Here is a 24721-nt window from a genome sequence, read left to right as displayed (position 1 = left end):
GCCCCTGAAGAATCCAGCGATCCTCTTTTTGGTCAGCTCCCACCACTCAGCCTTGCTGCTACAAAAGTCCAGGAGGGTCACCTGTGCCTGAAAGAATTCCTCAAAGGATTGTCTAACATGTTCTTCCTTGAGTAGAGTCGAATTCAATCTCCAGATGCCCTTTCCCCTCTGAGGGGCGTCTGAAGCATTCAGGGCCACAGATAGCATACAGTGATCAGAGAACTCTACTGCCTGCACCACTGGGGGTGAGAAAGCAGAGGCCTCCTTCAAAAAAAACCTGTCTATCCTACTCTGACTATTACCACGATGAAAGGTGAACCCGGTGTCATCCGGGAGGTGCGCAATGTGCACATCCACAAGACCAGCATCCCTAACCATACTATTTAAAAAAACGCTATCATATCCCAGCCTGTCCTTGAAGGCCTTCCTGTCCTTGGGCCTAGTTACTGTATTAAAGTCACCTCCAAAGACCACTTGCCGGGATGTAAAAAGAAATGGCTTGATCCTTGTAAAAAGGCATTTCCTGTCCCACTTTGTGTGCGGCCCATAGATATTAATTAGGCGCAGGTCCTGCCCTCCCACAAGGACGTCTAAGACCATACATCTCCCAATCTCCACCTCAATAACCCGCCGGACAGTTACCATGCCGGTTTTAAACAACACCGCCACACCGCCGTAAGGCTCGGCCGCAAGAGACCAGTAAGATGGACCATACCTCCACTCTCTCTTGGCCATATGAATATCTGCCAAGGAGGTGAGCCTAGTCTCTTGCAAAAATAAAATTTCAGCATCTAATTGGCTGAACAAAAAGAAGGCCATAGAACGAGCTCTCACTGACTTAATGCTGGCGACATTTATTGTCGCCACTTTTAACGGAGGGGGAACCGCCATTTGGGTTATTGGGTGGATTGCTTCTTAGCTCCCCTCTGCTGCTCATCACCAGAAGCCTCCCTCTTTCTTGAGGCCGCCTCCAACTCCATCTCTGAATCAGAGCTCAGCTCTGAAGAAGCGCCAGATGAGGAAATGTCCCATCTAGTGGACCTACGACGGGTGGAGACAGGCACCAGAGCTTCCCGCCCCCGTTCCGTCCTCACCGCCTGCTTCTTCCGCCGCCCAACCTTCCTTCTCTCCTCCAGGTACTTGAGGTCAGCCTCAGAGATGCCCTCATCCCTTGTTTTTTTCTTTGAAGCAACCTTTTTAGTACCCGCTACCACTCCTGGTGGGGGGGGTAAATCCGACTTAACAGGGATAGACTTCTGGGGGGTAACTGACTCAGGGGGCACAGACTTGGAAGGTTCTGACACAAGAGGAGCGGGTACAGTAGGCTGGGGGGACACAGATACAGATACAGAAGGAGTACTTACAGACACAGGAGGGGTGGTCACAGGAACTGGGGAGGGAACTGGGGAGGAAACTGGGGAGGGATCCTGAGCAGGACCAGGGGGGTCGGTCACCGCAGCGGAGGATGGTACACCAGGGGCCTCCCCCTCCATCCTGTCCAGCCTTGACATCTCATCCACTACCTCCTTCTCCATATTGTGCCAGGCCTCAGGGCATCTGCTATAAGGGTGGCCAAGTCGCAGGCACAAGTTGCACCTGATCTTCTGGGTGCAGTCCTTGGCCATATGACCCTGACCCCGACACACTGAGCATATCAAGGCCGAACAGGAGGAGCTAAGGTGCCCCCTCTCTCCACAGCGGTGGCACAGCTTCGGCTGACCAGGGTAGAAGACGGTCATCCTATCCCTCCCTATGAAAGCCGAGGAGGGCAGGTGACGGACAACATTTCCATCCCTGGCCAGCCTGACTGTTACCGACCATCCCCCAGTCCAGATGTTACGCTCATCTAATATTTTATTGGGTTTGGTCAAAACTTCCCCGTAGTTCCTCAACCAGACCTCCAGATCCCTGGCAGGGACGCTCTCATTGGTGAGGATGATAGTGATCTTTTTTACTGTTGACCGCTGCGAAATCGCAACTGGGGCCAGACTTTCCCATTCGGGTCTTGACCTGCACCGGGCCTCATACCGCTCCCAGAACAGGTCAAGACCCTCTGGCTTGGTGAAACTGACTGTATACTCTCGCGTCCCTGACACATGAATAAAAGCATAGAGATCGTTAACCCCAAAACCCATTTCCAGGATTAAATCCACCACTGCACGCCTTGCAGGGGGGATTGCACCACCTTCCCATTTGAGGATGACTACATTGCGTCTTGGACCCCCAGCCGAAGCTAGAGACCCAAGACCAAATCCTGGGGGGCTCGAGGTGGTAGCTCGCAGGGGAAAACCCTGCTTGGGGGCGGAGCTACCAGGGGCAGAACGCACCACCTGAGCGAAAGTGGGTTTATTGGGGCCAAGACCCCACACCGAAGTCACTTTATGCTGTACATTGTCTACATGAATAGAGTTGGTATTATTGTCCATCATATCTGAACTGGGACCATTGTCCATCATATCTGAAACGGGACCATTGTCCATAACACCTGAACTGGGATGATTTTTATCAGTCACACACACATTCCCATCAGGAACAGTCACGGTTGCTGTTGCAGTACCAGCTGTGTCCTGATGCTGCGCTGTGGAGTCCTGAGCAGCAGTGGGGCAATCAGCTCTGGTCTCAGCAGCAGGAGGGTTAATGGGTTCTGCTGGGACTTGCAGTTCCTTCACAGGAATGTCATTTTTTAAACGTGTCTCTTGCTGCATTGCAGCCTCAGCAGGCACATTATTACTGCATACAGTCTTATTATTAGGCACATTATCAGGCATGGTGCTAGATGGTACAAACACAGTCTTATTCACAACATGGGGCTTAGCTGGCTTCACTTTATCAGGTACACCATCTGCAATATCTTCATCATTAAAGACCATCCGATCCCCCCGCACAGGAGACTCCATTACCTGGATCACCCTCAGCATGCCTCCTGAGTCCTGGGAAGGCATTGGGGTGCTTACCTCTCCCTGGGGGGGCAGGGGGTCAGAACTGGGGGTCTCCTCCTCCTCCACCTCCATCTTTGTCACCTTTGCAAACCTCTTGTCGTTGCAGAACTTTTCCTTGAAAGGACCATCCCTTCCTTCCATTATGGCCACGATGGTCTCCTGGTGGTCCACACGGACCTTGGCCAATTGGATCTCTGGATCCATGGATCCGCGTTTCTGGCTATGTAAGCCTTCACGTTGCCTTCGCAGGCGCTTCAGCTCCGCACGTAGCTTGTACAGCTTATCCCTCTCCCGGTTTAGGACTTTTATGCCGGCCACCACTCGCTCCCGAATGGCCTCCGAGCCTTCATCCACACCAGGGGCAGAGAGATCACCAGCTGAGGCTTGTAGAGGGGCAGATGGCCCAGGAGATGGCTGAGAGCCTCCAGCAGGGGAGGCCCCACTGCCCTCCATGGCTTCCCCAGAAAGGGGCCAGGAGAGCTGGGAGAGATTTCCAGGCAACTCCCTTCTCACACAGCAGCTTCCGACACACCTTCCTCCTCACACACCTGTGCTCCAATGGTGGGTGGGGCACTATTCCCCCCACTGACACCAATGATGGGACACTATTCCTCCCACTGACACCAATGATGGGACACTATTCCTCCCACTGATACCAATGATGGGACACTATTCCTCCCACTGATACCAATGATGGGACACTATTCCTCCCACTGACACCAATGATGGGACACTATTCCTCCCACTGACACCAATGATGGGACACTATTCCTCCCACTGATACCAATGATGGGACACTATTCCTCCCACTGACACCAATGATGGGACACTATTCCTCCCACTGATACCAATGATGGGACACTATTCCCCCCACTGACACCAATGATGGGACACTATTCCTTCCACTGATACCAATGATGGGACACTATTCCTCTCACTGATACCAATGATTGGACACTATTCCCTCCACTGATACCAATGATGGGACACTATTCCTCCCACTGACACCAATGATGGGACACTATTCCTCCCACTGACACCAATGATGGGACACTATTCCTCCCACTGACACCAATGATGGGACACTATTCCTCCCACTGACACCAATGATGGGACACTATTCCTCCCACTGATACCAATGATGGGACACTATTCCTCCCACTGACACCAATGATGGGGCACTATTCCTCCCACTGGCACCAATGATGGGACACTATTCCTCTTACTGACACCAATGATGGGGCACTATTCCTCCCACTGACACCAATGATGGGACACTATTCCCCCCCACTGACACCAATGATGGGACACTATTCCTTCCACTGATACCAATGATGGGACACTATTCCTCTCACTGATACCAATGATTGGACACTATTCCCTCCACTGATACCAATGATGGGACACTATTCCTCCCACTGACACCAATGATGGGACACTATTCCTCCCACTGACACCAATGATGGGACACTATTCCTTCCACTGACACCAATGATGGGACACTATTCCTCCCACTGACACCAATGATGGGACACTATTCCTCCCACTGACACCAATGATGGGACACTATTCCTCCCACTGACACCAATGATGGTTTAATATGTGTTAAAATCTATGGATTCCAAAGATTTTTTAACACGTTTTAAAGATTCTTAGTATGTTCTTTATTGTCTAGTTTGAGCCCCCCCCCCCGAAACGCGTTGTCAATTACAAAATAAAAACCTTTTAAACAAAGTTTGTACAAGCTGGTGTGGTGCTCCCATCTTTTCAAAACCTCAATTTCCTCTTAGGGGGGGTCCAGCAAGACCCCACCGTTTCTGGTGAGCAGCCTCTAGACCACAAGGGGTAGTGGGCAACTTGGGGGCCCTCCAGCTGTTGCAGAACTACAAGTCCCATCATGCCTCTGGGAGTAATTGTAACTGCCAGCCTTGCAATGCCTCGTGGGAAATGTAGTTCCACAACAGCTGGAGGGCCCCCCAGGTTACCTACCCCTGCCCTAGGACCGCAAACCACCCATTACGGTAAAACGTGTCATCATAGGGTTCAACACTACTCCCTCACAAAGACTGAAACCAATGGCCCGGATTCAAAGAGCAATAACCATAGTTACGCAGCGCAATTGCTTACTTGCGCCGGCGTAACGAATGCTCCTGATTCAGGAACCTCGTTACGCCGACTGCAGCCTAAGATATGCGCGGCATAAGGCTCTTATGCCCGCATATCTTAGGCTGCATTCTTGCGATGGCCGCTAGGTGGCGTTCCCGTTGTGCTCAGCGTATAATTACAAATTGCATACTAACGCCGATTCACAACGTTGCGCGAGCCCTGCGTACGCAATTTACGTCGTTTCCGTACGGCGGTTTTCGCGTAAGGCTGCCCCTACTATTAGCAGGGGCAGCCAATGTTACGTATACCCGTCGTTCCCGCGTCGCGAAATTTTAACTTTACGTAGTTTGCGTAAGTGAATCGTGAATGGCGCTGGACGCCATTCACGTTCACTTTGAAGCAAATGACGTCCTTGCGACGTCATTTGCCGCAATGCACGTCGGGAAAGTTTCCCGACGGAGCATGCGCTCTACGATCGGCGCGGGAACGCGCCTAATTTAAATGATTCCCGCCCCCTACGGGATCATTTAAATTGCGCGCGCTTACGCCTGGCATTTTGCCGGAGCGCCCACGCAATTTACGGAGCTACTGCTCCGTGAATCGCGGGTAGCGCAGAAAATTTGCGGGGGCGCAGGGCAAAAACGTTGCCCTGCGCCTCCGTAAAAAATGCGCAAAAGGTACCTGAATCTACCCCAATGTAAAAAACATCAAAACGTGTAGATATGATTGGTACTGAGCAGCTCTTGTTTACGTCAAAGTCCTCGGCGTTGTTAAACAAAAAAAGGGTATCGGCGGCTTTCCAGGCTGGATCTTCTTTGTGATACGCTGAAAAGCAAACAGAACGCGCCCCGCCCCCGCCATTGCGACACCCCCCCATCAATAAAACTTTATTCAATAGAAGTGACAGGTGCTCACAAGCGACACCGATAACCACGCTGGTCAGCCAGAGATAAGAGCAGGTGTTCTGCCAATATGGTTCCGGCTATCAGGATGGTTCCTGTAAGGACTGCGCAGGCGCAATCCTTGCCGATGGAAATCTCCGAACCTCGGCCGGCATCCAGGGCGACGCGGAATTTGAGGAAAGTGGCCAGTCGGCCTCCTGGCTCTTTTTTTAACATCCTCCAATCAACAGGGATGTTAAGGAATGAGCCTGGATGCCGGCCGAGGTTCGGAGATTTCCGTCGGCAAGGATTGCGCCTGCGCAGTCCTTACAGGAACCATCTGGATAGGGGAACAATACCAACAAGTCACCGGCTCAAATGTCTGTCAATGGAGATTTCCCTGTTGGCCGCTCCGTATAATAAGCTGGAGCCACTATCTCCAACTGACGCGTTTTAACTGCAGACCCTCTACAATCAAAGACGATGCGTCCGCACTAGACAGGTGCAATTCGTTTAGTTTCTAATTCGTTTTTTAACGAAAATTCGGAAATTCGTTTATTTCGAATTTCCGTTTTCACTAATTTTTTTTTTCAGAATTTCGGAATTTTTAATTTCCGAATTTTCGTATTTCCGAATTTTTAAAATCCAAAATTTTCGGAAATACACATTTTTTTAATTCGAAAATTCGGGATTTCAGAATATCTAAAATTATAAAAATCGAAAATTCCACAATTTAGAAAATTCAGATTTTTTTTAATATTCGAATTTTACATTTTTTAATTTTTCGAATTTTTCATTTTCGAAAATGAAAAAATTCGAAATTTCGAAAATGAAAAATTTTTAAATTATAAAAAAAGAAAAATTCGAAATTTCGAGTTTTTTTTTAAAAAAAAATTTAAATTTTTAAAATCCCGAATTTTCAAAATTTCTAATTTTTCTTTTTTTCTTTTCGAATTTTTCAATTTTAGAAATTTCGAATTTTTCGTTTTTTAATAATTTTAAAATGTTTCATTTTTCATTTTCAAGATTTCGAATTTTTCATTTTTCGAAATTCCGAATTTTTCATTTTCGAAAATGAAAAATTCGAAAAATTTAAAAAAATCAGAATTTTCGAAATTGTGGAATTTTCGATTTTTATAATTTTAGATATTCTGAAATCCCGAATTTTCGAATTAAAAAAAAAATCGTACCTCCTGAATGTTTTCATTTCCGAATTTTCCGAAATTTTCCAAATTTTTAGAATTTCCAAAAATTAGTTTTTTTCATTTTCGTTTCATTTTTTTTCCCGGAAATTTCGTTTTTTCTGTTTTATTCGTTTTTTGCTTTTACGTCGGTCGGATGAAGCCTATTTTTAGGCGTATCTTAGTTTGTGGGTCGGCGCATAGATACGACGACGCATATTTGCACTTACGCGGCGTAACTCGAGATACGTCGGCGTAAGTGTTTTGTAAATCCGGGCCAATGACAGTGGGCACTATGTACAGGAGAGAAGTGTGGAGGGTATGACAGTGGGCAGTATGTACAGGAGAGGAGTGTGGAGGGTATGACAGTGGGCACTATGTACAGGAGAGGAGTGTGGAGGGTATGACAGTGGGCACTATGTACAGGAGAGAAGTGTGGAGGGTATGACAGTGGGCACTATGTACAGGAGAGGAGTGTGGAGGGTATGACAGTGGGCACTATGTACAGGAGAGAAGTGTGGAGGGTATGACAGTGGGCACTATGTACAGGAGAGGAGTGTGGAGGGTATGACAGTGGGCACTATGTACAGGAGAGGAGTGTGGAGGGTATGACAGTGGGCACTATGGAGAGGAGTGTGGAGGGTATGACAGTGGGCACTATGGTGAGGAGTGTGGAGGGTATGACAGTGGGCAGTATATACAGTAGAGGAGTGTGGAGGGTATGACAGTGGGCAGTATATACAGTAGAGGAGTGTGGAGGGTATGACAGTGGGCAGTATATACAGTAGAGGAGTGTGGAGGGTATGACAGTGGGCACTATGGAGAGGAGTGTGGAGGGTATGACAGTGGGCACTATGGAGAGAAGTGTGGAGGGTATGACAGTGGGCACTATGTACAGGAGAGGAGTGTGGAGGGTATGACAGTGGGCACTATGGAGAGGAGTGTGGAGGGTATGACAGTGGGCACTATGGAGAGGAGTGTGGAGGGTATGACAGTGGGCACTATATACAGTAGAGGAGTGTGGAGGGTATGACAGTGGGCAGTATGTACAGGAGAGGAGTGTGGAGGGTATGACAGTGGGCACTATGTACAGGAGAGAAGTGTGGAGGGTATGACAGTGGGCACTATGTACAGGAGAGGAGTGTGGAGGGTATGACAGTGGGCACTATGTACAGGAGAGAAGTGTGGAGGGTATGACAGTGGGCACTATGTACAGGAGAGGAGTGTGGAGGGTATGACAGTGGGCACTATGTACAGGAGAGGAGTGTGGAGGGTATGACAGTGGGCACTATGGAGAGGAGTGTGGAGGGTATGACAGTGGGCACTATGGAGAGGAGTGTGGAGGGTATGACAGTGGGCAGTATATACAGTAGAGGAGTGTGGAGGGTATGACAGTGGGCAGTATATACAGTAGAGGAGTGTGGAGGGTATGACAGTGGGCAGTATATACAGTAGAGGAGTGTGGAGGGTATGACAGTGGGCACTATGGAGAGGAGTGTGGAGGGTATGACAGTGGGCACTATGGAGAGGAGTGTGGAGGGTATGACAGTGGGCAGTATATACAGTAGAGGAGTGTGGAGGGTATGACAGTGGGCAGTATATACAGTAGAGGAGTGTGGAGGGTATGACAGTGGGCACTATGGAGAGGAGTGTGGAGGGTACTTACGACGGCGTATTTGAGATACGTCGGCGCAAGTGCTTTGTGAATCCGGGCCAATGTGTCTAATATGTGCATTTCCCAATAATCATCAGCGCCATCTAGTGGGCATAATGATCATTTTCCTGAAATACTACAGTCAGGAGGGAAAAAAACTGCATTATGGCCACTAGATGGCGCTAATGATGACAGGTAATAAACATATTAGACGCATTACGGGGTTACTTTGTGATTGGCTGGGGGGGGGGGTTACTTTGTGATTGGCTGGGGGGGGGGGATGCTTTGTCATTCACACAGCGAACATTTTTATAGTGATTGGATAAAATAATAAGCTGAGTGAATGGACTCTCACTTCTGTATTTATATTGCTTCTTTCGAACGAATGATACAAAGTTATCTTTTTCCCACGAGATATTGATTGATCTCTTTATAATATGTGATGGGGGGGAGGGGGGATGACTCTGCTGTAATGGCCGAGCCATGGATGTGTCACCGCCGACAGGAAGGCGGCCGTCTGACACATGACTGGAGGCAGCAGATGGGTCCCCAAAGGTCACATGTCAGGAGGAATGTGGAATGGAGGGTCCGGGATTCCACCCATAATCCAGCCCGGGGCCCGGCCTGCTCTCATGTGGCCCGGAGGGGAATTTCCAGTCCAGGGAAGAGCAAACGAGTCCTCATCCCGATCCGACACCATATCTCCTCCTCACCGAGCCAATCACATCAGTCTCTGCACCCGAGGAGCTTACACTCTAATGTCCCCTCCCCCCCACAGTCACATCAGTCTCTGTACAGGAGAAGCTTACACTCTAATGTCCCCTCCCCCCCACAGTCACATCAGTCTCTGTACAGAGGAGCTTACACTCTAATGTCCCCTCCCCCCCACAGTCACATCAGTCTCTGTACAGAGGAGCTTACACTCTAATGTCCCCTCCCCCCCCCCACAGTCACATCAGTCTCTGTACAGAGGAGCTTACACTCTAATGTCCCCCCCCCCCCACATCACATCAGTCTCTGCACCCGAGGAGCTTACGCTCTAATGTCCCCTCCCCCCCCACAGTCACATCAGTCTCTGCACCCGAGGAGCTTACGCTCTAATGTCCCCTCCCCCCCCACAGTCACATCAGTCTCTGCACGGAGGAGCTTACACTCTAATGTCCCCTCCCCCCCACATCACATCAGTCTCTGTACAGAGGAGCTTACACTCTAATGTCCCCTCCCCCACACAGTCACATCAGTCTCTGTACAGAGGAGCTTACACTCTAATGTCCCCTCCCCCACACAGTCACATCAGTCTCTGTACAGAGGAGCTTACACTCTAATGTCCCCCCCCCCCCACACATCACATCAGTCTCTGTACAGAGGAGCTTACACTCTAATGTCCCCTCCCCCCCCACAGTCACATCAGTCTCTATACAGAGGAGCTTACACTCTAATCTCCCCTCCCACCCCACAGTCACATCAGTCTCTATACAGAGGAGCTTACACTCTAATGTCCCCCCCCCCCGCAGTCACATCAGTCTCTGTACAGAGGAGCTTACACTCTAATGTCCCCCCCCCCACATCACATCAGTCTCTGTACAGAGGAGCTTACACTCTAATGTCCCCCCCCACATCACATCAGTCTCTGAACAGAGGAGCTTACACTCTAATGTCCCCTCCCCCCACATCACATCAGTCTCTGTACAGAGGAGCTTACACTCTAATGTCCCCCCCCCACATCACATCAGTCTCTGTACAGAGGAGCTTACACTCTAATGTCCCCTCCCCCACAGTCACATCAGTCTCTGTACAGAGGAGCTTACACTCTAATGTCCCCTCCCCCCACAGTCACATCAGTCTCTGTACAGAGGAGCTTACACTCTAATGTCCCCTCCTCCCCACAGTCACATCAGTCTCTGTACAGAGGAGCTTACACTCTAATGTCCCCTCCCCCCCACACATCACATCAGTCTCTGTACAGAGGAGCTTACACTCTAATGTCCCCTCCCCCCCACAGTCACATCAGTCTCTGTACAGAGGAGCTTACACTCTAATATCCCCTCCCCCCCACATCACATCAGTCTCTGTACAGAGGAGCTTACACTCTAATATCCCCTCCCCCCCACAGCCACATCAGTCTCTGTACAGAGGAGCTTACACTCTAATGTCCCCCCCCCCCCCCACAGTCACATCAGTCTCTGTACAGAGGAGCTTACACTCTAATGTCCCCTCCCCCCCCACAGTCACATCAGTCTCTGTACAGAGGAGCTTACACTCTAATGTCCCCTCCCCCCCCACAGTCACATCAGTCTCTGTACAGAGGAGCTTACACTCTAATGTCCCCTCCCCCCACATCACATCAGTCTCTGTACAGAGGAGCTTACACTCTAATGTCCCCTCCCCCCACATCACATCAGTCTCTGTACAGAGGAGCTTACACTCTAATGTCCCCTCCCCCCACAGTCACACCAGTCTCTGTACAGAGGAGCTTACACTCTAATGTCCCCTCCCCTCCACATCACATCAGTCTCTGTACAGAGGAGCTTACACTCTAATGTCCCCTCCCCCCCACAGTCACATCAGTCTCTGTACAGAGGAGCTTACACTCTAATGTCCCCTCCCCCCACATCACATCAGTCTCTGTACAGAGGAGCTTACATTCTAATGTCCCCTCCCCCACATCACATCAGTCTCTGTACAGAGGAGCTTACACTCTAATGTCCCCTCCCCTCCACATCACATCAGTCTCTGTACAGAGGAGCTTACACTCTAATGTCCCCTCCCCCCCACAGTCACATCAGTCTCTGTACAGAGGAGCTTACACTCTAATGTCCCCTCCCCTCCACATCACATCAGTCTCTATACAGAGGAGCTTACACTCTAATGTCCCCTCCCCCCCACATCACATCAGTCTCTGTACAGAGGAGCTTACACTCTAATGTCCCCTCCCCCCACAGTCACACCAGTCTCTGTACAGAGGAGCTTACACTCTAATGTCCCCTCCCCCACAGTCACACCAGTCTCTGTACAGAGGAGCTTACACTCTAATGTCCCCTCCCCCCACAGTCAGTCTCTGGGGGGGATACCTGTATGCGTGTCTCGCCGCGCTCGGACTGGCTGCGATCTCGGATGACGCACTCGAGTGCCCGCAGCCAGACGCTGAGCTCACATCACAGCGAGAGAAAACCAGACTGACATCATGAGGTATTGCAGCCAGAAATAGAATCTTACATGTGGAGTATTATTACCGGATTAGAGACGATGTCATTGGCTGAGATCACAGATAACGCGTCACTTCTCTTATATGTATATCATTGAAAGTGTTTTATTATCAAGAAAAGAAAACGTGATGATCCTGCCAGAAACCTTGTGAGGTGATAACTTCCTGTGCTCTCCCGCCTCTGAATGGTCATCAGGAAAGTGCCTGGCTTTTTCTGCGGACTACAAAACACCTCCCCCGTTGTGGCACAGCGCTCCTTAGCACAGCCGATGCTCACACTGGCCTGGGCAACGTACAGAGGAATGCCTTACACCAACCTGCATTGGCGCAGTGACAGCGGCATGCGTTCTGAATAGACATGTGCAATTCGTATCGTTCCAGATTCATTTTTCAAATAATTAGACAAAATTTGTTAATTCGGAATATCGGATTTTTCAAATTTCCCGACACCCGAGATGTAAGGAGGCACTCCGCTGGGGACACCCGAGATGTAAGGAGGCACTCTGCTGGGCACACCCGAGATGTAAGGAGGCACTCTGCTGGGCACACCCGAGATGTAAGGAGGCACTCCGCTGGGGACACCTGAGATGTAAGGAGGCACTCCGCTGGGGACACCTGAGATGTAAGGAAGCACTCCGCTGGGGACACCTGAGATGTAAGGAGACACTCCGCTGGGCACACCTGAGATGTAAGGAGGCACTCCGCTGGGGACACCTGAGATGTAAGGAGGCACTCCGCTGGGCACACCTGAGATGTAAGGAGGCACTCCGCTGGGGACACCTGAGATGTAAGGAGACACTCCGCTGGGCACACCTGAGATGTAAGGAGGCACTCCGCTGGGGACACCTGAGATGTAAGGAGACACTCCGCTGGGCACACCTGAGATGTAAGGAGGCACTCCGCTGGGGACACCTGAGATGTAAGGAGACACTCCGCTGGGCACACCTGAGATGTAAGGAGGCACTCCGCTGGGGACACCTGAGATGTAAGGAGGCACTCCGCTGGGCACACCTGAGATGTAAGGAGGCACTCCGCTGGGCACACCTGAGATGTAAGGAGGCACTCCGCTGGGCACACCTGAGATGTAAGGAGACACTCCGCTGGGCACACCTGAGATGTAAGGAGGCACTCCGCTGGGCACACCTGAGATGTAAGGAGGCACTCCGCTGGGGACACCTGAGATGTAAGGAAACACTCCGCTGGGCACACCTGAGATGTAAGGAGGCACTCCGCTGGGCACACCTGAGATGTAAGGAGGCACTCCGCTGGGCACACCAGAGATGTAAGGAGGCACTCCGCTGGGCACACCAGAGATGTAAGGAGGCACTCCGCTGGGGACACCTGAGATGTAAGGAGACACTCCGCTGGGGACACCTGAGATGTAAGGAAACACTCCGCTGGGGACACCTGAGATGTAAGGAAACACTCCGCTGGGGACACCTGAGATGTAAGGAGGCACTCCGCTGGGGACACCTGAGATGTAAGGAGGCACTCCGCTGGGGACACCGGAGATGTAAGGAGGCACTCCGCTGGGGACACCTGAGATGTAAGGAGACACTCCGCTGGGCACACCTGAGATGTAAGGAAACACTCTGCTGGGCACACCTGAGATGTAAGGAGGCACTCCGCTGGGCACACCTGAGATGTAAGGAGGCACTCCGCTGGGCACACCTGAGATGTAAGGAGGCACTCCGCTGGGCACACCTGAGATGTAAGGAGGCACTCCGCTGGGCACACCTGAGATGTAAGGAGGCACTCCGCTGGGCACACCTGAGATGTAAGGAGGCACTCCGCTGGGCACACCTGAGATGTAAGGAAGCACTCCGCTGGGGACACCTGAGATGTAAGGAGGCACTCCGCTGGGGACACCTGAGATGTAAGGAGGCACTCCGCTGGGCACACCTGAGATGTAAGGAGACACTCCGCTGGGCACACCTGAGATGTAAGGAGGCACTCCGCTGGGCACACCTGAGATGTAAGGAGGCACTCCGCTGGGCACACCCGAGATGTAAGGAGGCACTCTGCTGGGCACACCCGAGATGTAAGGAGGCACTGCGCTGGGCACACCTGAGATGTAAGGAGGCACTGCGCTGGGCACACCAGAGATGTAAGGAGGCACTCCGCTGGGCACACCAGAGATGTAAGGAGGCACTCCGCTGGGCACACCAGAGATGTAAGGAGGCACTCCGCTGGGGACACCTGAGATGTAAGGAAGCACTCCGCTGGGCACACCAGAGATGTAAGGAGGCACTCCGCTGGGCACACCAGAGATGTAAGGAGGCACTCCGCTGGGCACACCAGAGATGTAAGGAGGCACTCCGCTGGGCACACCTGAGATGTAAGGAGGCACTCCGCTGGGCACACCTGAGATGTAAGGAGGCACTCCGCTGGGCACACCTGAGATGTAAGGAGGCACTCCGCTGGGCACACCTGAGATGTAAGGAGGCACTCCGCTGAGGACACCTGAGATGTAAGGAGACACTCCGCTGGGCACACCTGAGATGTAAGGAGGCACTCCGCTGGGCACACCTGAGATGTAAGGAGGCACTCCGCTGGGCACACCTGAGATGTGAGGGACACCGCGCTGAGCCGGGGATCTGCTGAATGGGGGGGACCGCGCCGAGCCGGGGATCTGCTGAATGGGGGGACCGCGCCGAGCCGGGGATCTGCTGAATGGGGGGGCCGAGCCGGGGATCTGCTGAATGGGGGGGACCGCGCCGAGCCGGGGATCTGAATGGGGGGACCGCGCCGAGCCGGGGATCTGCTGAATGGGGGGACCGCGCCGAGCCGGGGATCTGCTGAATGGGGGGGACCGCGCCGAGCCGGTGATCTGCTGAATGGGGGGGAACGCGCCGAGCCGGGGATCTGCTGAATGGGGGGGACCGCGCCGAGGCATGTGCAAAAGGGAAAAATTTGTTTAGTTTGGTTTTAATTCGTTATTTAATTAATTTTGTTAAGTTAGATTCGTTACATGTGTTAAATTCGTTTTCAGAATTCGTTCGTTTTCGACCGAATTTCGAAAAATCCGGTCAAATTCGAATATATTTTGACCGGATTCGAAAACAAATACTCTCTTTTCAAATAGAATTTGTTTTCGATTCGAAAAGATTTTTTTTTTTTTTCGAATTCCGATCGAATTTCGTCCGCGGGTTTTCGATTCTGAATCGAAAACGTTCGTTCGGATTCGGTAAATTCATTAATATTGCAATTCGGGAATTCGTATGCATCCGAATGTCCGAATAATGAAAAATTTGTCCGAATTTCGATTCGAAACGAAATGCACATGCCGAGCTGGGAATCTGCTGAACGGGCACCGCGCCGAGCCGGGGATCTGCTGAACGGGCACCACGCCGAGCCGGTGATCTGCTGAACGGGCACCACGCCGAGCCGGGGATCTGCTGAACGGGCACCGCGCCGAGCCGGGGATCTGCTGAACGGGCACCGCGCCGAGCCGGGGATCTGCTGAACGGGCGCCGAGCCGGGGATCTGCTGAAACGGGCACTGCGCCGAGCCGGGGATCTGCTGAACGGGCACCGCGCCGAGCCAGGGATGCCAACGAGCTGGGGTACTACGGCACTTAAAGAAATAGGAAATCAACACACAGAAGATTTGTGGAGCATCATTAAAGCTTCAAAAAAAAAAAAGCACCAAACACACATCACAAAGCACGCTGAAGTGATAGAAGCTTTAAACGTAATTGAGCTCTAAAAGGAAAATTTTACCAAAATTTGTATCACACACGAAATTGTTAATTTCAATGTAAAATCAAGTTTGGAGAAATGTTGGCCTCATCTCTATTAAAGATCAGCTTGGAGTCTTTTCGGTGTCAAAATCTGACTTTGTCAGAATATCTGCCCGGAAACGGCGGCACGTTTCTGATGATTTTTCTCCGGTAATGTTTTTTTTTTATTAATAATATTGAATAAAAAAGTAAGTTGAGCCAATGATTCCAACTCAGCATTGCAGTGAGCTGTCAGTCCGGCCTCCTCAGTGCAGCAATGTCACAGCGAGGACAAACCTGTAGGTCTGCACCGCCATCTTGTGGTAGGGTTGTGTACTGCCTGCACATACTCCTATATTCAGCGCTCTCAGCAGGCCAAGATTTTTAACCACTTTGCATCCAGGCCAATTCTGACATTTCTCTCCTACATTTTTTTTTTACATAGAACCCCCAAACACTAATGTATTTTTTTTAGCAGACACCCTAGAGAATACAATGGCGGTCATTGGGGTAGATTCAGGTAGGGGCGCACTACTACGGAGGCGCAGCATACCGTTTTTGCGCCACGCTTCATTCACGTAGCAGTAGCTCCGTAATTTGCGCATGCGCTCTGTAAAACTGGCCGGCGTAAGCACGCGTAATTTAAATGATCCCATAGGGGGGCGTGGATCATTTAAATTAGGCGCGTTCCCGCGCCGAACGTAGTGCGCATGCTCCGTCGGGAAACTTTCCCGACATGCATTGCGGTAAATGACGTCGCAAGGACGTCATTTGCTTCAACGTGAGCGTAAATGGCATCCAGCGCCATTCACGATTCACTTACGCAAACAACGTAATATTAAAAAATCGCGACGCAGGAAGGACGGGTATACTTAACATTGGATGCCCCTGCTAATAGCATGAGCAGCCTTACGCAGAAACCGACGAACGCAAACGACATAAAATGCGAACGCCGGGCGCGCGTACGGTTGTGAATCGGCGTGAGTATGCAATTTGCATACTCTACGCTGACCACTACGGGAACGCCACCTAGCGGCCAGCGTAAGAATGCAGCCTACGATACGACGGCATAAGAGCCTTATGCCAGTCATATCTTAGGCTGCAGTCGGCGTAACGAGCTTTCTGAATCAGGAGCAGTCGATATGCAGCGTAATTGCTTAGTTGCGCCGGCGTATCTATGGATACGCAGACGCAATTGCTTTCTGAATCTACCCCCTTGTAACTATCTCGCACGGTATTTGTGCAGCAATTTTTTAAACGTGTTTTTGGAAAAAAAAAAACAGTTTCAAGCTTTTAAAAAAAAAAAAAAAAAAAAAAAAAAAAAAAGGAAAAATTAGCCCAATTTTTTTTTGCATAATGTGAAAGATGAAGTTAGATCGAGTAAATAGATACCCAACGTGTCACGCTTCAAAATAGCACACGCTCGTGCAATGGCGCCAAAATATGCTTTCGCTTCTGCGTGCGAGCTCACGGGGACAGGGGCACTTTTATATATAAAAAAAATACACAACACGTGCTTACACTCCAATGTCCCCTCCCCCCCCCAGTCACATCAGTCTCTGTACAGAGGAGCTTACACTCTAATGTCCCCTCCCCCCCCCACAGTCACATCAGTCTCTGTACAGAGGAGCTTACACTCTAATGTCCCCTCCCCCCCCACATCACATCAGTCTCTGTACTGATGAGCTTACACTCTAATGTCCCCTCCCCCCACAGTCACATCAGTCTCTGTACAGAGGAGCTTACACTCTAATGTCCCCTCCCCCCCGACATCAGTCTCTGTACAGAGGAGCTTACACTCTAATGTCCCCTCCCCCACAGTCACATCAGTCTCTGTACAGAGGAGCTTACACTCTAATGTCCCCTCCCCCCCACAGTCACATCAGTCTCTGTACAGAGGAGCTTACACTCTAATGTCCCCTCCCCCCACAGTCACTGTACAGAGGAACTTACACTCTAATGTCCCCTCCCCCCCCCCCCACAGTCACAAACTAATACCAGGACTCAGCACATGTTGCAAGAGGGTGAAGGTAGGTCAGGTGGATATAATTTTGGAGGAAATCACTTCCTAATCTCGGGGGGGGGGGGGGGGGGGGGGGGGGGGGGATACCTGTTCGACCCAGTCCGAAGCTCTGTGACCGCAGACCCGATTGCCGCTGGAGTCCCGCGATCAGTTCCCGGAGCTGAAGAACGGGGAGAGGCGAGTGTAAACACCGCTTCCCCGTTCTTCACTGTGGCGCTGTCATTGATCGTGTGTTCCCTAATATAGAGAACACACGGTCAACAACGTCACACGTCCAGCCCCACCCTAAGCAACACATATGAGGTCACACTTAACCCCTTCAGCACCCCCTAGTGGTTAACTCCCAAACTGCAATTGTAATTTTCACAGTAATCCGTGCATTTTTTGTTGTGAAAATGACAATGGTCCCAAAAATGTGTCAAAATTGTCCGATGTGTCCGCCATAATGTCGCAGTCACGAGGAGAGAGGAAGAATAAATAAAATTAAATAGCTGATTAGTAGTAAAAAAATAAATAAAAATAATTAATAAAAATGCAATAAAACTATCCCCTATTTTGTAAACACGATAATTTTGTGCAAACCAATCAATAAACGCTTATTGCGATTTTTTTTTTACCAAAAATATGTAGAAGAATACGTAGCGGACTAAAAACTGAGGAAAAAATATATTTTTTAATATATATTTTTAGGGATATTTATTATAGCAAAAAAATATTGTATTTTTCTCAAAATTGTCACTCTATTTTTGTTTATAGCGCAAAAAATAAAAACCGCAGAGGTGATCAAATACCACCAAAAGAAAGCTCCATTTGTGGGGGGAAAAAAAATCTCTCTCTCCATCGGGGGCCCGATGAGAGAAGTGCCAAAATAGGCCCGGTAACTAAGTGGTTAATGAAGGTACAACATTTAGCAACTTATTGCTACACCTAAAGGCGCCTCTTTTATACCCTGTTAAAAAAAAAAAAAAAAAAAAAAAAAAAAAGCTTTGATATACAAGTGCTTTGGATTACAAGCATGTTTCTGGAACGAATTATCCTCGCAAACCAAGGTTTTAGTGTGTGTGTGAGATATCTCTCTCTCTCTCTCTCTATCTCTCTATATCTCTCTATATATATATATATAATGTTTGGGAGGTTCGGAGTAATTTTCTAGCAATAAAATACAGGATTTTTACACATGGAAGAGAAACATCAGAACTGGTTACGCACCCATTGGCATCAACACTAGTTCACCCCGTGTTTGTATGGACATCTTCTGCACATTGGCAAGCTAAAGATCCAAAAGGTCCATTTCAGTAAGCGGTTTATCCAATCTTCATTTCTTTCACTGGCTACAGGAGGGTAAGAGGTACCCAATGAATCAAAACCTTCTTAATTCACCCCTAGAGCTAGCACCCCCGTTATGCTTTTAGAAGTTGCACCAATGTAAAAACCCATTTGTGGTACAAGGAGGGGTTATATGTTGTGGGAGATGGCAATTCTAGATACAAAATCACCATTAGTCTGTAGAATGGCATGGGGGGTACCTGCAGACATGATCAAGAAAATATGCTGCTTGACTTGGGGTGTCCGGTCAAGAAATGCCCGGGTGGAACTGCGTTCGGAGCTTTAGCCAATTGAAGGGTGGCTTTTTCCCCCCCCCATTTTAGATTTCTAATGCGGTTTTATTTGCCCATCGATAAAAGATTCACCCCCAACACTGCCCATCATTTAAATATCCGCCCCCTTCATGTATCTATCCGCCCCTCACCTACATGTACGTGCAACAGCCGCGTGTCAACTCAGCTCTATGTGGTGCACGCGCCTTTCCACCCGGGCACTATTTGATTCGATATTAGACCATGCGTCGTTAATTTCATAAGGCAGGCCACAATCAGTCTGATACAGTGAAGGGGGGGATTTGATCACTTGCTGATTACGTTTGCCCACTGACAAAGACATGGTCTATAAAATATTAATGGTTTGTTTATTATAACCGTGAGAAACAAAAATATCCAGAAAAGCTCATTTCAAAAAAGTTGGATTTGCACTTTGAGTGAAATAAGTATTTGATCCCCCCATTAGCAAGATTTCCAGCTCCCAGGTGTCTTCTATACAGATAATGAGCTGAGCTCTTAAAATCGATATTGTTAGCTGTGTATAAGACACCTGTCCACAGATGCAACCAGATTCCGATCTCTCCACCATGGCCGAGACCAAAGATCTGTGCAAGGATGTCGGGGAGAAGATTGGAGATCTACACAAGGCTGGAATGCACTAAAAGACCAAATCGCCAAGCAGCTTGGTGAGACGGTGACAACAGTTGGGATTATTCACAAATAGGGGGAACAAAACAACTGTCGCTCTCCCACGGTCTTAGGGTTGCCCCCTCATTCCCATAAACCCAAACACATGAATTACATGGGTTCTGAGGCAGATTTAATGAAGATAAGGCACCACAGGAGTTTAATCACCAACTTAACAGCCTCAGAACCTGTGTACTTCATGGATACATTCTCCCCCCTACTTGAATTCTTTGGTCCCCAAAGAGGTGGGGATATTGAACCAAACATAAAGAAAAAGGTATTTGGCTTTAAAGGGATGAGGTGGCAACCCTACTCGGTCTGGAGCTCCATACAAGATCTTACCTTGGAGTTTCAATGATCGTGAGGAATGTGCCCAGAACTACACGGGAGAATCTTGTCACTGATCTCAGCTGGGACCATTGTCACCAAGAAAACAAATCGGTAACACACTACACCGTGAGGGACTGAAATCCTGCAGCGCCCGCAAGGTGCCCCTGCTCAGGAATTCACGTGTACAGACCTATCTGAAGTCTATTTAACACCTGAATGATCAGAGGAGAACTGGGGGAAATAGTGTCCAAAAGTCAAACTCGTTGGCATCAACTCAACATGTTTGGAGGAGGAATGCAGTTAACCCCCAAGAACACCATCCCCCACCATCATACATGGAGGGGGAAACATTATGCTTTGGGGGTGTTTCTGCCAAGGGGACAGGACAACTTCACAGCATCAAAGGGACCATGGACAGGGCCATGTGCCATCAAAACTTGGTCGAGAACCTCCTTCCCTCAGCCAGGGCAATGAAAATGTGTCTAGCAGCATGACAATGACCCAAAACATATGGCCAAGACAGCAAAGGAGGGGCTCAAGAAGAAGCACATTAAAAAAGGTCCTGGAGTGGCCTAGCCAGTCTTCAGACCTTAATCCCATAGAACATATGTGGAGGGAGCTGAAGAATCGAGTTACCAAACGTCAGCCTGGCAGACTTGGAGAGGATCTGCAAAGAGGACAAAATCCCTCCTTAGAGGTGTGCGAACCTGGAGGCCAACTCCAAGAAACATCTGACCTCCGACCACCAACAAGGGATTCTCCACCAACTACCAAGTCATGTTTTGTGAAGGGTTCACATACTTATTTCACTCAATAAAATGCAAATCAATTTATAACTTTTGAAATGTGTTTTTTTAAGATATAGTTATTCAGTCTCTCACTGATCAGTCCAATTTTAATGGTCTGTTTATTTTTGATCAGTGTGTACAAAATCAGCAGTGGGGGGGCCAAATACAGCCCTCCCCCAGCATTGGAACAATGCTGCACCCATATAGGGAAGTATTTATGATTGACAGATGAGGCACCATTAACCCCTAAAAGCCACAACAGCATGCATTGCAGCTCCATTTACTTGAAGGGTTGTGTAAAAGCCGAGGTCCAGCTGTAAAAATAAAAAGTCAGCAGCTACAAACACTGTAGCTGCTGACTTTTAATAAGCACACTTACCTGTCCAGGGTGCCCGAGTTGTCGGCTGCCCATCGGATCCCAGCACCGCCATTCCAACTAAGGGAAACTGGCAGTGGAGCCTTGCATCTTCAATGCCCGTTTCCTACTGCGCATGTGCGAGTCGCACAGTGCTTTGTGAATGGCCAGCTGTCTTCTGGCACACACCGGTCCCAGAAGACATACAGTGCCTTGCAAAAGCATTCGGCCCCTTTGAACTTGGCGACCTTTTGCCACATTTCAGGCTTCAAACAAAGATATAAAACTATTTTTTTTTGAAGAAACAAGTGGGACACAATCATGACATTTATTGGATATTTTTAAACTTTAACAAATAAAAAAGTGAAAAATTGGGGGTGCAAAATTATTCAGCCCCTTTACTTTCAGTGCAGCAAACTCTCTCCAGAAGTTCAGTGAGGATCTCTGAATGATCCAATGTTGACCTAAAAGACTAATGATGATAAATAGAATCCACCTGTGTGTAATCATGTCTCCGTATAAATGCACCTGTGTCTCAGAGGTCCGTTTAAAGAGCAGAGAGTATCGTGAAGAACAAGGAACACACCAGGCAGGTCCGAGATACTGTTGGAGAAGTTTAAAGCCGGATTTGGATACAAAAAGATTCCCAAGCAGCACTGTGCAAGCGATAATATTGAAATGGGAGTATCAGACCACTGCAAATCTACGAAGACCGGGCCGTCCCTCTAAACTTTCAGCTCATACAAGGAGAAGACTGATCAGAGATGCAGCCAAGAGGCCCATGATCACTCTGGATGAACTGCAGAGATCTACAGCTGAGGTGGGAGACTCTGTCCATAGGACAACAATCAGTCCCTGTATACTGCACAAACCTGGCCTTTATGGAAGACTGGCAAGAAGAAAGACATTTCTTAAAGATATCCATAAAAAGTGTCATTTAAAGTTCCCACAAGCCACCTGGGAGACACAAACATGTGGAAGAAGGTGAAACCAAAATTAAACTTTTGGCAACAATGCAAAACGTTCTGTTTGGCGTAAAAGCAACACAGCTCATCACCCTGAACACACCATCCCCACTGTGAAACATGGTGGTGGCAGCATCATAGTTTGGGCCTGCTTTTCTTCAGCAGGGACAGGGAAGATGGTTAAAATTGATGGGAAGATGGATGGAGCCAAATACAGGACCGTTCTGGAAGAAAACCTGGAGTCTGCAAAAGACCTGAGACTGGGACGGAGATTTGTCTTCCAACAAGACAATGATCCAAAACATAAAGCAAAATCTACAATGGAATGGTTCACAAATAAACATATCCAGGTGTTAGAATGGCCAAGTCAAAGTCCAGACCTGAATCCAATCGAGAATGTGGAAAGAACTGAAAACTGCTGTTCAAACGCTCTCCATGCAACCTCACTGAGCTCCAGCGGTTTTGCAAGGAGGAATGGGCAAAAATTTCAGTCTCTCGATGTGCAAAACTGATAGACACCCCAAGCGACTTACAGCTGTAATCGCAGCAAAAAGGTGGCGCTACAAAGTATTAACTTAAGGGGGCTGAATAATTTTGCACGCCCAATTTCAGTTTTTTAATTTCTAAAAAAGTTTGAAATATCCAATAAATTTCGTTCCACTTCACGATTGTGTCCCAGTTGTCGATTCTTCAATTTTTTTTTTTTTTACAGTTTTAGATATCTTTTTGAAGCCCGAAATGTGGCAAAAGGTTGCAAAGTTCAAGGGGGCTGAATACTTCGCAAGGCACTGTATGTATATTTGTTTTTAGAGTTGACCTTCGCTTTAAAGTAGAACTGCCCGTTGATTGAAGGAGCTGCAATTCTTGCTGCAACCCCCCCCCAAACAAACCCTTCTAGCATGGACCTTGCTTGGCATTATTCTAAGCCACGAGGCTGTAAATATCAGAGCTCAGCCTTTGAGGCTTTCTGAAATCCCTCTGAGGGCAACGTCTAAGTGTGGATGGAATATGAAGACAGCTCACACGGGGTCATCAGGTTTCATGGCATTTATTATCCTGTAAAAAGGAAGAAGTTTACATACAAGTCATTTCCCTACAGGACAGAGTACACCTTATAGGAGGTCCCATTACTGGTCAGTATATATCATCTCACGTATATGTACAAAATTTAACAAGAAAATCAGACAACCACTCCGACCCCCCAGAGAGAAGACATGCCATAATCAGCGATTTAAAGTATAACTAAAGTAGTTTTAGGTGGAGAGGGATTAGACCCCCTACCAATCAGTTGTCTCCAGAAGAGTAATAGAGGTGATATCCTCCAATTGGGGAGGACACCAATTCTGGTGACCCCCAAGGGATTTCCTTACATCCTGCTTGGGGGACATCTAACTTAACTTCCTGTCCCATAGCCAAATGGGAAAACACATGACAGGGTTATAACTCTCCCCTAGAAGTTATGCCTAAAGTTCTACTTTAACACCTTAAAATTACAATCTGGAAATAAACGTCCCCCCCCATATCACACACCCGGGTTATAAGGCTCCAAAAGAAGCTGTCCTTTTCAGAATGTGCATCACATACATCTCTGAATCAGGGAAGCCTTACTCAGGCCCACACTGCTGTGACATTCGTGTCGACTTTAAGAGCATAAGTCGCGCCCCCATTAGCAGCAATGGAACTGTTCTAATAGGAGTATGGATAGGCTCAGGAGTCAGCCAATCATAAGGCAGCGAGGCATTTCCCGGCCCAGCAGCTGCACATACAGCTGTTGCCTATGATTGGCAGTGCGCAGTGGTGGGTACGATCTGAACATGCCCATCCCCATTAAATAGGAGCGCCTTGAGTTCCTGCACAACTTTTGGTGCGACTTCGGCGCAACGCAAATTCACGAAAGTTGTATGCAAGTCGTGCCAGGATGTCGAATAAAGTCACGGCAGTGTGGAACCGGACCTTAAGTACCTTCCCTGGTGTCAGCATGCAGTACAAGTTAATGGTTGCTTCTATCAGAGCCTTATCACACAGGTTCTTTTCAAGGGTCCACTCTGGGCGGTCGTATCTGAAGCTTCCACCTGGAGGCTGCTTGAGTTCGTTTCAGGGGGGAGGAGACGCAGCAGACCAGCTTCACGCCAGAGATGGCATCATCGGAGCCGAGTGCTGGAAAATCCAGTTGTGCCCGAATGTTGGGTGGGGGATTCCCCATCATGCAGTGCTATGCAGCCTTGAGTAGCTAGAGCACAAGGCTATAAAAACTGATGGATCGCAAACAAGCCCCAATACGGCAAAAG

The sequence above is a fragment of the Rana temporaria genome, chromosome 5 (assembly GCF_905171775.1).
Source record: "Rana temporaria chromosome 5, aRanTem1.1, whole genome shotgun sequence".
In the NCBI taxonomy this organism is placed as follows: Eukaryota; Metazoa; Chordata; class Amphibia; order Anura; family Ranidae; genus Rana; species Rana temporaria.
Note: the sequence above shows the minus strand (reverse complement) of the source record.